Source organism: Xyrauchen texanus, chromosome 26, assembly GCF_025860055.1.
Source record: "Xyrauchen texanus isolate HMW12.3.18 chromosome 26, RBS_HiC_50CHRs, whole genome shotgun sequence".
NCBI classification, from domain to species: domain Eukaryota; kingdom Metazoa; phylum Chordata; class Actinopteri; order Cypriniformes; family Catostomidae; genus Xyrauchen; species Xyrauchen texanus.
The window spans coordinates 6,326,012-6,339,974 of NC_068301.1; positions in this window are offsets into that span (position 1 = coordinate 6,326,012).

Below are 13,963 nucleotides of genomic sequence, written 5' to 3' on the forward strand. Positions count from 1 at the left end.
TAATATAACATATTATATGCAGTGAAACATAAAAATGGGTAAACAAGAATGATTTAAAAGCAGTTGTGCTTCTTTTTACTTTAACCGGCTTCTTTGGCATGCCTGTTTATGCATGAAAATCATTCAATTGTCATTTATCCATAAAAATCACTAGAAAATGGATCTAATAATGTAATACAATTTCTTATTCAGAAGAGATTTTGAAATGAAGCCAAGAAGTCTTGAAGTGCATTATCTTAGTTGGACTCCCTGTTTTCCCCCTCCCGAACATCTGCTCCACCCATTCTGGCTCATGTTACTCCAACTTTTATGCCAAAAACCACAGCTTGACGCTTCTCTGGAAGAGTATTTATATTGTACATAGACCTGGGGACTGTAAACTAGCAAAGTTTACGATGCTATGAAGGTGACATCGGTCAGATGGTATGAATTCAAATGTATGACTACTTGTAAAGGGTAAAATGCAATGTATATTCAGAGACTTGCATGTCAATAAGTACAAAATGATATGAACTTAGCTGCTAGGTGAACCATACTCATAAAAGGGTTCAACCAATAATGAAAATGTTGTTACAAACCCATTACAAACTTTCTTAAAAAGTTACATGGTTTGAAACAACATGTGTGACAGAATTCTCATTTATGGGAGAACTGTTTCTTAAACTGTATTATTTGTTTAAAAGGGTGGTCCTCTCCATGACGTTTTATGTAAAGTTTAATGTCTAAGTACACACAAGTAAAAGGAACTGCCTGAGAATTTTTTTTTTATAAAAACCAAACATATCACAAATGATAAACTGTTTAATTTAACCACAACTGTCACACTTGTGTAACATACTAACTCAGTTTACGCAGCTCAAATAGAGGAGTGTTATATCCGACGCTTCCTTATTCAAAGAGGAAACTAGCAATTAGGTGCAAAACAACAATGCAGATGTAAATGTATATTTTCCAGAGGACATTTACACAACAAAGGATATGCGCAGCTGGCTAATATGCCTTTTTTGTCTATGTAGTTGGTCTCTATTAAACATTTATTATTTATGTAAGCATACAAAATAACACCTGTTAGATGCTGTATGTTCATTGTTGCATTTGTGGATAAGAAAAACGTCTCGGGTTATGACTATAACCCTTGTTCCCTGAGAAGGGAACGAGACACTGCGTCGTTGAAAACGACTCTTTGGGGAACGCTCCTTAGCGTGCGCCTCTGAATTATGAATGGAACTATTCCAATCTTGATTGGTGTTGCGTCATGATGTAACATGTGACGGCATAACCGGATGCATAAAAGTGACGCCGGTACACACACACATTAGCCTAGCGATGAAGCAAGCCGCTCTCAGGCATTGAGGGGCGTGGCAGGACGACGCAGTGTCTCGTTCCTTCTCAGGGAACAAGGGTTATAGTCATAACCCGAGACTTTCCCTTCCGAGGGAACTCGCACTGCATCGTTGAAAACGACTCTTTGGGGAACGAATGCCCACTAGGCCACGCACCGAAAAAAGGCCTGCCCTAGAGTGAAACTGAACTCAGGCACTCAACTAGGACGAGAGCACACGTCGCCAGGCATACTAGGGAGGTGCAGACTATAAAACCTGATGAAAGTGTGCGGGGTAGCCCAAACGGCTGCCTCACAGATCTCCTGGAGGGGCACTCCCGATAAGAGAGCCCTAGAGGACGCCATGCCTCTAGTTGAATGAGCCCTTATGGCCAAAGGTGAAGGCAAATTAGCACCTTGTAGGCTGAGATAATAGCCTGAACAATCCAATTACTAATGGTTTGTTTCAAGGCAGGGAGCCCCTTCTTAGGTGACCCAAAACACACTAACAGTTGGTCCGACCTCCTTCAAGAAGAGGACCTCTCGAGGTAAATGCCCAAAGCTCTGACAGGGCAGAGCAAATGGAGCCTCTCTTCTTCTGCCGACACATGAGGTGGAGGATGAAAAGCCTGCAGGACCGTGAGACCGTGCCGTGTTAGAAGGCACCTTAGGCACATAGCCAGGTCTCGGGTGCAGAATGGCTTTAACTCCGCCAGGGGCAAACTCCAAGCAAGCTGGTGTTACTGCCAGGGCTTGAAGATCTCCCACCCTCTTTAGAGAGGTAATAGCTAAGAGAAAAGCCATCTTGAACGCCAGGTCCTTGGGCTAAGCCGACTGAAGGAGTCCGAAGGGGCCAGGGATAACCCTTCGAGAACCACCACCAGGTCCCAGGCAGGAACCCTGGACCTGGTTGTCGGTCTCATCCTCCATGTACCACGGAGAAAACGAATGACCAGCTGGTGCCTCCCCAGAGGCCCATCACTCAGTGGTGCATGGAAAGTCGAAATGACAGCCACGTACACCTTAAGTGTGGAAGGGAGAGACCACGAGAGAAACGATTTTGAAGAAACTCCAGAACTGAAGCCACCGGGCAGTTAACTGGATCTAATTCATGTTCTCTACACCAAGTGGAGAACACATTCCACTTGAGGCCATATAATCTCCTAGTAGGCGGAGCCCTAGAGCTAAGTATGATTTCAACCACCCCCGCTGATAGACCAGCATTTAGGTACTGAACCCCCTCAGGGGCCAGACCCACAGTTTCCACAGCTCTGGACGAGGGTGGAAAACTGTGCCCCTGCCTGAGACAACAGATCCCTCCTCAGAGGAATCTACCGTGACGGAGCTATCAGGAGTGAAATTATGTCTGAGAACCATACTGGGCCGGCCACATCGGGGCAACCAGAAGTAGACTGATGCCCTCTTGGCGGACCCTTTCCAGGACTCCCGGAGCAGAGCAATCGGGGAAATGCGTACAGGCGAGGCCTCGGCCAGGCCTGTACCATGGCATCCAACCCCAGTTGGGCTGGATGTGAGAGGGAGAACCAAAGTGGACAGTGGGACGTCCCTCGAGACGCGGATAGATCCACTTCCGATGGTCCAAATTTGTCCCCTATCGACTTCACCACCTCTGGATGAAGTCTCCATTCCCCGGTCTCAGCCCCTGCCTCGACAGGATGTCTGCTCCCTGATTCTGAACCCCCGGAACATACATTGCTCTGATAGACAGTATTTTTCCTTGGGACCAAAGAATTATCTGATGCGCCAGTCTGCACAGAGGGCGCGATCTGAGTCCCCCTTGTTGGTTCAGATAAGCTACCACTGATGTATTGTCCGAACGTACTAGGACATGGTAACCTTAGATGTCTGGAAGGAAGCTCCTCAGAGCCCTGAACACAGCCAACATCTCTAGACAGTTTATGTGCCAAGAATGATGATGGTCCTGCCACAGACCCCTGGCAAAGCGGCCGTCCATGACCGCGCCCCAGCCAGTGAGGGAGGCGTCTGTTGAAACAGTTTTCCGGCGACATGACGCTCCCAACACTGGCCCTAGGGACAGGAACCAAGGTTTCTTCCATATTAGCAGAGAACGAAGGCACCTGCGGCGTTACTCTGATTATACTGAAATGGATTCCCCTTGGGGAAAACCCCTTGGCTTTTAGCCACCACTGGAGGGGCCTCAAGTGTAGAAGGCCCAAAGGTATAATGTTGGATGCCACTGCCATGAGGCCCAGCAGTCTTTGAAACTGCTTTACAGTGATGGCCTGGCCTAGCTTTAACCCGGACACCATCGCCAGAACGGACTCGATACGTGCAGGAGACATGCGTGCCTGCATCGTAACCAAGTCCCACACAGCACCCAGAAACGTTGTGCACTGGGATGGTTGTAACACACTCTTTTTTGTGTTGAGTCTCAACCCCAAACTTCGAATGTGGCCAAGGACGACATCTCGATGCCGAACCGCCATTTCTCGAGACTGGGCCAGAATGAGCCAGTCATCGATATAATTCAGTATGCGGATGCCCTGAAGTCTCAGAGGAGCAGGAGCTGCATCCATACATTTGGTGAATGTGCGGGAGAGAGTGCTAGGCCGAACGGAAGAACCCGATATTGGTAAGCTTCAGCCCCGAAGCGAACCTCAGGAACCTCCTGTGACATGGAAGGATGGGTACATGAAAATAGGCGTCTTTTAGATCTATCGTGACAAACCAGTCCTCGGATCTGATCTCACTCACGATGACAGGAATGGTAAGCATTTTGAACCTGAACCTCCTCAAAGGCCGGTTCAAAACTCTGAGATCTAAAATCGGCCTCAACCCCCATCCTTTTTTGGAACTATAAAGTACCGGCTGTAAAGACCGGACTCCCTGTCTGAATGAGGAACACGTTCTATGGCCTCCTTCAGCAGCAGAGATTGCACTTCTTGTTCCATCACCTGAGCCTGCTCCGGAACCACTGTAGTCTGCACCACCCCAGAGAATTTGGGGGGGGCGGTGCCCGAACTGCAGTCTGTACCCTGATTTTATTATATGCAGGACCCATGCAGATATGTTGGGAAGATGATTCCATGCCTCTACAAAATCTACTAAGGGAACCAGCCTCTCGAGGCTGGTCTCGGTGTTTTTCGAGCACTGTTCTCGACTTCCTGAAGCGAGATACCGGCAGGATTTAGTCGATACAGTTCTTGTGACCACAATTGATGTGTGTTTTTTATTTTTTGACACGAACGGCACGGTGTGCGTTCGCTGGAAATTGATGTGGTCCGAAGCGTCAGAGACGGCGGGAGCCGACACCGATTTCCTGAGGACTCCGCTGCGGGGGCAGCCCTCCGAGGTGGTAGAACCTCGGTAGGACCTCTTTCAACATAGAGCGCTTGCTGAAGAGCGAAAGCTAATGTGTGTGTGTACCGGCGTCACTTTTATGCATCTGGTTATGCCGTCACATGTTACGTCATGACGCAACACCAATCAAGATTGGAATAGTTTCATTCATAATTCAGAGCCGCACGCTAAGGAGCGTTCCCCAAAGAATCGTTTTCAACGACGCAGTGCGAGTTCCCTCGGAAGGGAACTGATATTTTTGGATTACTCTGGCCTAGATAATGCAATAAATTATTAAAGTAGTTCAAAAAACAAAGAAAACAAAAATAGGTAAAGAGTTTTGCACCGAAAATCACTTGCATTAACGTCTGTTAATCCAATCGTTTATGAGTTATTCAACAATAATTTTGTGGTTTACTTTGATTATGTCTGGACTTTCTTTACATTGATTTTTGTACAGTTCAATGCTCTGAATGTGTCCCTTTGTGAGCCTGACCCAGGTAAGCATTTGAGAACAGAGGGTGTGTCAGAAAAATTCAAAGCACAGGTTAGATAACATCCAGATACTTTCATTCTCTTCCTCAGGGCTTGACAAGTATACACAAGTATGAGCCCAAGGAAATGGTGCCCTCCACCCTCTGTCAATCATCTTTCTTTTCAATCTTATTCACATGTTCTCAAACGATCTTACGACATTTTTTGTTCTTAAGATGATTGCAATAAAACAATGAAAGAACTTAGCTAAAGTAGGCCTGTGGTTTCTCAGCTATATGCATTTCAAATATGGCAAAACAAATTGTAAAAACACACTTTTTGGCGAGAAGTGATATATGAAATCAATTGATGAAAAACTCATAAGTTCTGTATTTGCTGCTGGCATTTAATCTTTCCATTTAAATTTCAATTCAATTCAATTTACAATACTGTATGTGTATAGTTCTTTTCACTATATATTGTTCCCAAAAAAAAGTGCTTTGTAAACCTCCATTAAGTAAGTTTCTATAATGTGCTTGTGCAAACAAAGATGTGCACAGGAAATTTAAATTGTACATTTGCAAAAAATTGCATATTATAAAAAGTTATATATAAAGGCAAAAAAGTTACAGGCGCAAAAACTTTAACCTAAAACCTTGATGTTGACATTAAAAAAATAATGTCCATGATATTGGTCAACTATCCATGTCAGTGTGTCTGAACTATGAGGTCCTAAAGACAGATATTGCATTTACATTTATGCATTTGGCAGATGCTTTTATCCAAAGCGACTTACAGAGCCCTTATTACAGGGACAATCCCCCCAGAACAACCTGGAGTTAAGTGCCTTGCTCAAAGACACAATGGTGGTGGCTGTGGGGATCGAACCGGCAACCTTCTGCTTACCAGTTTAGTGCTTTAGCCCAATACGCCACCACCACTCCACTTGTTTAGCAAACAAAGGCATGTATGATGCCAATGCAGATCTTTTCTGTTCACTTACAGTAATCCATCAGACAAAATGTTATGTTGTTTTTTATGTGGGTTTCAAATGTTAATCTTGATGAAAAAACAAAGGTATACAATTGTCAAGAGATTCATCAAACACGCATCAACACTTGTTCTCTTCTAACAATGCAAGATAACATGACATTACCATCATTTTAGTGTGTGCTGCATTGATAGAAAAAGCCCATCTAATAACAATAATCTTAAACCAGTCTTGTACAGACTAGTTAGAATGAGGCAGTGGAAACAATGCTTCACACTATTGGAAGCTTTCTATTTTCTTATTATACTCTTCCCATGACATTTGAAAAGCCATTGCTTGAGTCATTCGCAAAACACTGAAATGCTTTATTTAATTTCTCAGTTTAAAGATCTTTTCAACTCTAACTTATTACGTAAGACTTCTGAGAGCTCTGAGAGTACCAGGAACATTTTTAGAGGAGGATTCAGTTTGCTTTTGCTTTATTGGACCATACGATCCCCACCCCACTCCACCCATTGAGGCTCACATTACTCCAGCTTTAAGACCAAAAAGTACAGTTTGACACTCAGTGCATGTTTCTTTAGCAAGCATATTTATATTTTACATAGACCTGGTTACTAAAAACAATAAAACTGATAAAGAAGATAGTGTCCCTGTAGTGGTTACAACTGTAGTTGTGAACTAAATTTCTCTGTTCAAGCGGGCAATTAGTGGTCAATCAATATGGGATTTTCAATAATTAGTTCTTAAACTTCACATTTGGTTAAATGTTTTATCTATAAAATATCCCAAAGACAAATTCTGGGCTTTTACATGTGCCTGTAAATAACAGTAAACATTTTTTTAAACATTGCAATATCATTTGAAAACATCTAAATAATTTGAAACATCTGTTCTTCTATTGCACCACAATAGAGTGCAACAGTCTGTTGCCCGAAGTAAAAATCCCATTAATTTTTAACATAGACAAATTGATTTTCAAAGATAACTTATAAACATTTAAAGACAGGCCTACAATGAGCTTCGAGGTTGTTCATCGATGGTATATGCTTCCGTTGAAGTCATCAGTCTGCGTTATTTCAACTTCATAGTTTAAAAATCATGTTTGATAGCGGAATTTATGGTAGACAACTACATTACCCATGATCCAGCAGAGAAGGATCCACCAATCAGAGAACCACGGCCAACAAAGCCCACAGATTAACTGCCCACTCCCACAACACATTGTGAATGATGTAATCAAGTTGGTGTCTCTTCAACCTTTAACTACTTATCTATTTATACCAGTGCTGTCAGTCTATTACATTTTTTAATTGCGATAATTTTGACAATATACTATACTTCTTTTCCTGTTAAAATGCATTTATTTCCATCTTAGGAAAGTAAATAGAACAAAATGTAACAATATAATTCCTTATTAACATTTTCCAAACAAAGATTTCCACAGTGTAAAGATAGAAATGCAATAAAATATCACCAATTCAAGTAACATTAAATGTTACCCAAAGTCTAAGTGGGAGTTTGACTAATTGAAAGAACTAATCCTCAGATTGGTTGCATATTCATTGAAATAGGCATTAAATCTCTTATATTCTCATCCTCCACAATATTATTCTGCCGGCAGACTGTGGCTTTCTGCTTTGTTACAGCAATTGTACAGCCGTGTTCATGATTCGCATCAGGGTGTCAATGCCAGCATCAAGCACATTTTGAACTCCACATAAAAAGCGCTTGCAGACACAAACGCCTCATTCTGCATTTTGGTGATAATTAAGACTTGACATGCTTCTGCGGTAATTAAAATGTGCCTTACATAGGCTGAAATCTGGGCTTGTTTTGTACATCAAATATCGTTAAGAGATCCTTTTGCATCATTTTATCTCTGACACTGAATCACTGCGGTGTGTTTGTGTTGTGGTGTGTGTGTCAGTGTAGTGACTCCAGGCAGACACATTAGAAAAGTTCTGCCATTCGAACTAGTGTTTATGATGGTTTATGCTGTATTAACGGTAAATGCATTAATCGCAATTAAGAAAAATGTATGTGCTAAACTTTAACTTTAATGCATTCATTTTGAAAACTCTCATTTATACATATCATTTAGACCCCTGCAAATGATCCAGAATGCAGCAGCACGTCTGGTCTTTAATGAACCGAAGAGAGCACATGTTACATCACTCTTTGTCTCTCTCCACTGGCTGCCGGTTCATGCACGTATTCAATTCAAGGCCCTGATGCTGGCATATAAAACAGTCACTGGGTCTGCTCCAGCATACCTAAAAACATTTCTGCAGAGCTACGTTCCCACCAGAAGCCTGCGGTTGGCTAAGGAACGTCGCCTTGTCATACCAAAACAAAGAGGCACCAAAACACTTTCCCGGACTTTCAGTTTCATCATACCACGGTGGTGGAATGACCTTCCCAACTCAATCTGGGAAGCTAACTCACTCTCTATCTTCAAAAAATGGCTTTTCCAAAAGCACTTAACCAGTCACTAAAACAAAAAATAAATAATTTACATTTCTTGTTGCACTTAAATCTGTTTTGTATACTATTCTGATGATAGTGAAACTTTGTAATATGGCACTTTTTGTACCACTGTCTCCCTAAGATGATTCGCTGATGTTCTTCCTCTTTTGTAAGTCGCTTTGGATGAAAGTGTCTGCCAAATGAATAAATGTAAATGTAAATGTAAATATCAGAATATTTTGCAATAACCATTGAATACATTGTTTCTATACTTATAATCAAGTCATTAGTTTTATCTATTCCCATCAGGGCTGGACTGGTAATCTGGTATACCGGGCATTTTCCCTGTAAGCCGATGCACTTTGGGGCAAATCAGGGGCGGACTGGCCATCGGGAGAACCAAGCAGGCCAGCGGGTCTGGCCACGAAACATGCTGAATGGGCCACGATAAGCTCAAATGAGCCGCCGCGTTATGCAGGACGGACCACAAAACTTCTTACTTTTGTCTTTTTGTCAGATTTTTACAAAACAATTTGCCTCAAGTTTGGGGTGTTGTTTTTTTACCCCAGAGTTGGTTGGTTTGTTTCATGGCTTACAACTCTTTACAAAGGATTTTATGAACATCTGTGGGAAAAAACTTCTGGAACCCAGGTGGCTGAATAAGTGGGCGGGCACTGTTGTGCTCTATTGCCTGAAATCAAGTTTCATAAAGAGTTTATTGAGAGCTTCATCTATGGAGATTACAGTAGTAATATCACTAATAATAGGACGCCTGCACCTCATTCAATGAGTGCAACACAAATAAGTATAGGTTGCTACATATGTCAATACATATGAGTAAGTAATATGCCTACACCTTATTCAAAGAGTACAATAAGACAAACATAACAATTATCGATTGTAACTGCTCTGATCTGCATTAAACAGAATGAACCAGATGTACTATTGTACAATTGAAACAGGGCTTATATCTTTGTGGTGTATATGAAAGGAACCTGCTTATTCATGGGAGTCGTTTATGAGTGCATTCTTCTTTTTTGCAAAATGTCATGAGTCAACTGAATCATAGGTTTACTATAATCAGATTACAGTGCAACAATGCATCTCTGTACAAAAGTAAATCGTCAATCTGTTAACTCTAATCCAGACACACACATGTTGTTTTTGAGGGCAAGCATAGTCTTTTTTATATTTCTTCTTATTTGTTTGAGTAAAAAGAGATTTCTCTTATGGTTGCAGTATTTTTTTGCTGTGAATGTGGCCCTTTATGAGCCTGAACCAGGTTAGAGTTTGAGGACAGAGGGTGTGTCGTACATTCAAAGCGTAACAATCCAGAGACTATCTCGAGGACAGATACTTGTGCTCATTCTCCCTCAGGGTTTGGCAAGTATAGGCAAGTATGAGAGCAGAGAAATTGTGCTATCGGTGCCCTCCACCCTCTATCAATCACTCACCTTGTTTATTCAAACGCACGTTCTTACGCAACATTTTTCTCATCTTGTGGTTCAGTTCAGTTCAAGTTTGTGAGAGCTTTAAATAACGTGGTTCTTTACACAAATCGTGGTAATGGGCTATATGCATGGAACGTTAATGACAACTTCCGGAATAATATAAGCCAGCTCAAAAACTTCCGGTGAAACGTCACTTGCTGTAGCGGCATATTAAATTTTATGATAGACAGTGTAAATATAGCCTGTAAGGCGATATCAATCTTTTTTTTTTTTTGCAAACAGTTATTCACTTGTTTAAATCGATTACAAAAATAAGTGAACGAAATGAAAAAGACGTTTAAATTTCAGCATTTTGAGTGGACTTCAGCTGGGCACTGTTAGGTCCCTCATTGTTCATCCTCAGCTAAATTCAATTCGGCTATTAGTTTTCAAACTTACCCCTCCGGCGACCAACAACGGCCCCCATGGTGCTATAACCTTTGTTTCTCCCCTCTTTGCTGGCTCAGTAAGTGACAAGCAGATCTTTGAAGAGTCAGGAATACTTACATCACTAAAATATCATTAAAATATGTGTATTGAAAATATATATGATATATTTTTAAAATAATTGTTTAAGAAATAAAATAATACAAATGCAAACGTGGCAACAACAAAAAATCCCTTGGTGTCCCCTTCAAAAATTGCTCTTGAGAATCGTTATGTTTATTGTCCCCCAACATTTTGATGAAATTTTCGCCCCTGGGCTTTCTTAAGGATGACTGTGTGCCCTGTAAAGTGTACAGGCCTGCATTTCTTTCTGGGAGATTTCAGATGCCTGCACACGAGGTCAGGGAGACCCAGACTATTGCATATCTGAGAGTGCATGATGAGCCCTTATTCGCCGTTTAAAGGAACACAAATTCTTTGACATGGTTATCCCCTAAATATGTTTGGTAACATTAACCAGCTCTATGTAGTTGCATGCCTTCTGTTAAATTACCAGAGATTTTTGCTTTAAATTGCTGGGTCTAAATGTATGCATCAAGACCAGTGCGCAGTTCTGTTTAGTATTGATACTATTTTACTGTTGTTAGCTACTGCTTTTGTTCAGTGATAAAGAATGGATTTACATCTCTACATCATCATACAGGGATCTGTATTTTCCCCTCATTTTCAGTTTCATGCTTTCAGTGAATAAACCTACATTTGTTTGTAACTGCCTTTTTTAAAGGGCTCCCCAAAGCATTGTGTATTTTATTGTGGCCATTACAAACAGCATTTAAACAATACTATTTTAGGTACTAATGAGATATAACCTCAAACACTCACATAAATAACATTTATAGGAAAATATGTAATTTAATAAATTAATGATGACATGTTCAACTACATAACATAATTTGTATACATTGTATACTAGAATTCTGTTCTATTAGAATATATTTGTGGCAGATGACAATAGTGAGCACATGAAAACTGCTAAGAAATGTAATGAAAACCAAACTATTTGAACTTTGTAAAAAAACTGATTGAAAGTTAACCATGGAAACTGACAAGCCAAAAGCATAGGTAGGTAAAAGTAATCAACCTTTTGTTTGATTGTTTTTATGACTCTCCCATCTCTGAATATTCTTTGAATAAACCATTTAATAAATGCTATTCCCATTGTTGTTGTGGGTGGAGCAGTTTCCCTTGGCATTCCTCGGTAAATCTCATTCACACGCAGAACTGACATGTCTGGAAGGTCACAGGTCCGGTCACAGGCCCCGTTGTACAAGTTACTCCTGAAAATATACACAACTGAACAGTTAGACAAGCATGTATGTACTGTTTGTTATTATCATAAATTAATGCTTTTCATGTCAAATTCTACTTCAGTGTTGTGTAGCTCTATGCTACAGAGATGTTGTGTGTGTGTGTGTGTGTGTGTGTGTGTCTCTCTGTATGGACATTCAGTTCAATTAGAGGTTCATCTTAAGTCTAATCAAGACTAGTCTAAAAATACAAAGTACAATTTTACATATCCAGTACATATTTTAATTCATGTAGCAGACATACTGCCCGTTACTACAGATTACCTGATCACTTCAGCCAATCTTCTCTCTTTGGCCTAGCTGACAACACCACCATCTCATTTGTTGGACCAGGCTTAAAGCCTGGTCAAGAAATTTGTACAAGAACTTATTTACTTTGTGTAAAAAATGTTTAGCTCATATGGTCATATTTTCAGAAGGAAGGATGCTGCATGGAGCCTTGAAAGTTGATGCGATTTATGTGACATAACCACGAAGAAGTGAGACAGATAATGTTGAAAACATCACCTGGGTTCTAGGTTTGTGCCACTGTAGCTCAGACCCTGTGCAGCTGTGAGTAGGGGACAGCCGTTACTCCCTGCTGGCTGTAATGTGAGGTCTGGTAGAGCAAATCTGCAACATGATTGCATAGTGCAAGCCCTGCCACACATGAGCAATGACAGGTCAACAGCTCAATGGGTTTAGAGTCTTTGAGAACAACCTGTAAAAAAAATAAAAATAAATAATTATCAATTGATACTGTATCTCATGTGTTTTGAGATTCAGGTAAATAATTGTATCGAGAGTGGCTGAGATTACTGAAATACATATTTAATAACAGAACTACATGGAGTCACAGTGTAGCTAATTATGCGTTTTAAACATGCTCACGGTGTACAATGTCAAATGCTGGCAACCTACCTGCCTCTACTCTCTGGAAATTTCTACCTGTGTCCACGATGTCTACTACACAATAAACAGAGTGTACTATGTACTGTTGAGTAAAATACTTTTTGAAACACAGTGTAGGCCCTAGTTGGTGCACGGTTCTGTTGGTGCAACAGTAGGCTGTAGGTCCAAATAGCATTACAGTCACTATCTATTTTTCAGCCTATTTTATACTGGCACATGGAATTCCCAGAAAGCAGAACGTATTAACATTATTGAACCTGCTCTCATTCCCCTACACTCAAGTTGTGTGGTCTCTCTTTTTTCCTCATCGACCTGAAGCAGCTTGCCCTCACAGACACCTCTCCTGCCTTATTCTTGTCAGAAACTGAGGCAACGAATTAAGCAAGGACCACATAGAAAGACAAAATGTTATGCTAGTGACAAGCCAGGTTATGTCAAGGAGAGTAGCGGGAGACAGATCTATATATCTAAATGCTGCCAACTTAGCGGTTATATTCTGTTTACCAATGCTAACATTAAGCTATCGTTGGTCTTTCAACTTAACAGTAGCTAACTTACGTTCGATAACGTTAGCTAAGTTAGCTGTCTATAGCTAGCTTAAAGAACGAAATAATTATAGTGTACTTTTGCTAACTTACCTTCGTAGTCATGGATATAGCTGGATATAATACATCCCTTTTCACGTTTGCTTGATGAAGTCTTTGAATTTGAATGAATCAGGCGGTGTAAATCATCATTTGTGTTGACTCGAGGTAGATCCTGCAGCCAGCGCGTATAGAACATCTTCAGGAATGACAGTTGACCGGAAATGCCTGAGCTGGCTTATCTAAACCAGGAAGTAACCGTGCATATAGCCCATTCCGATGTAAAATGTCCACCGGGTGGCACTAAAAGTGAGTTAAATTTTCTCCCAAACAGGTGAAGTTTTTAATGAGCTTTCGGGTTTTAAATCAAAAAGCTAAACTTTAAACCTAAACCTAACCGATAGTGTCGAAACCTGTAATTTCACTTTGGATCACGTGTCGTCTTGCATGCTCTTCAGGGCTCGTATCCTGGTTCTTTGGATTGCAAATGCAATGCTCTATCAGTTGAGCTACCGTGCAATTTAATTACACTGAAACAAGCTTGTAAATGTAGTTGGTTATGTCATGGAAACGTACTTGTGTCGCCTTGTGTGAGGAACAGAGTGAAAAGTACATGTTTATGAATGGATGATCTGCCGTTTTACTCTGGGAATAAAAGTGATTGTTGT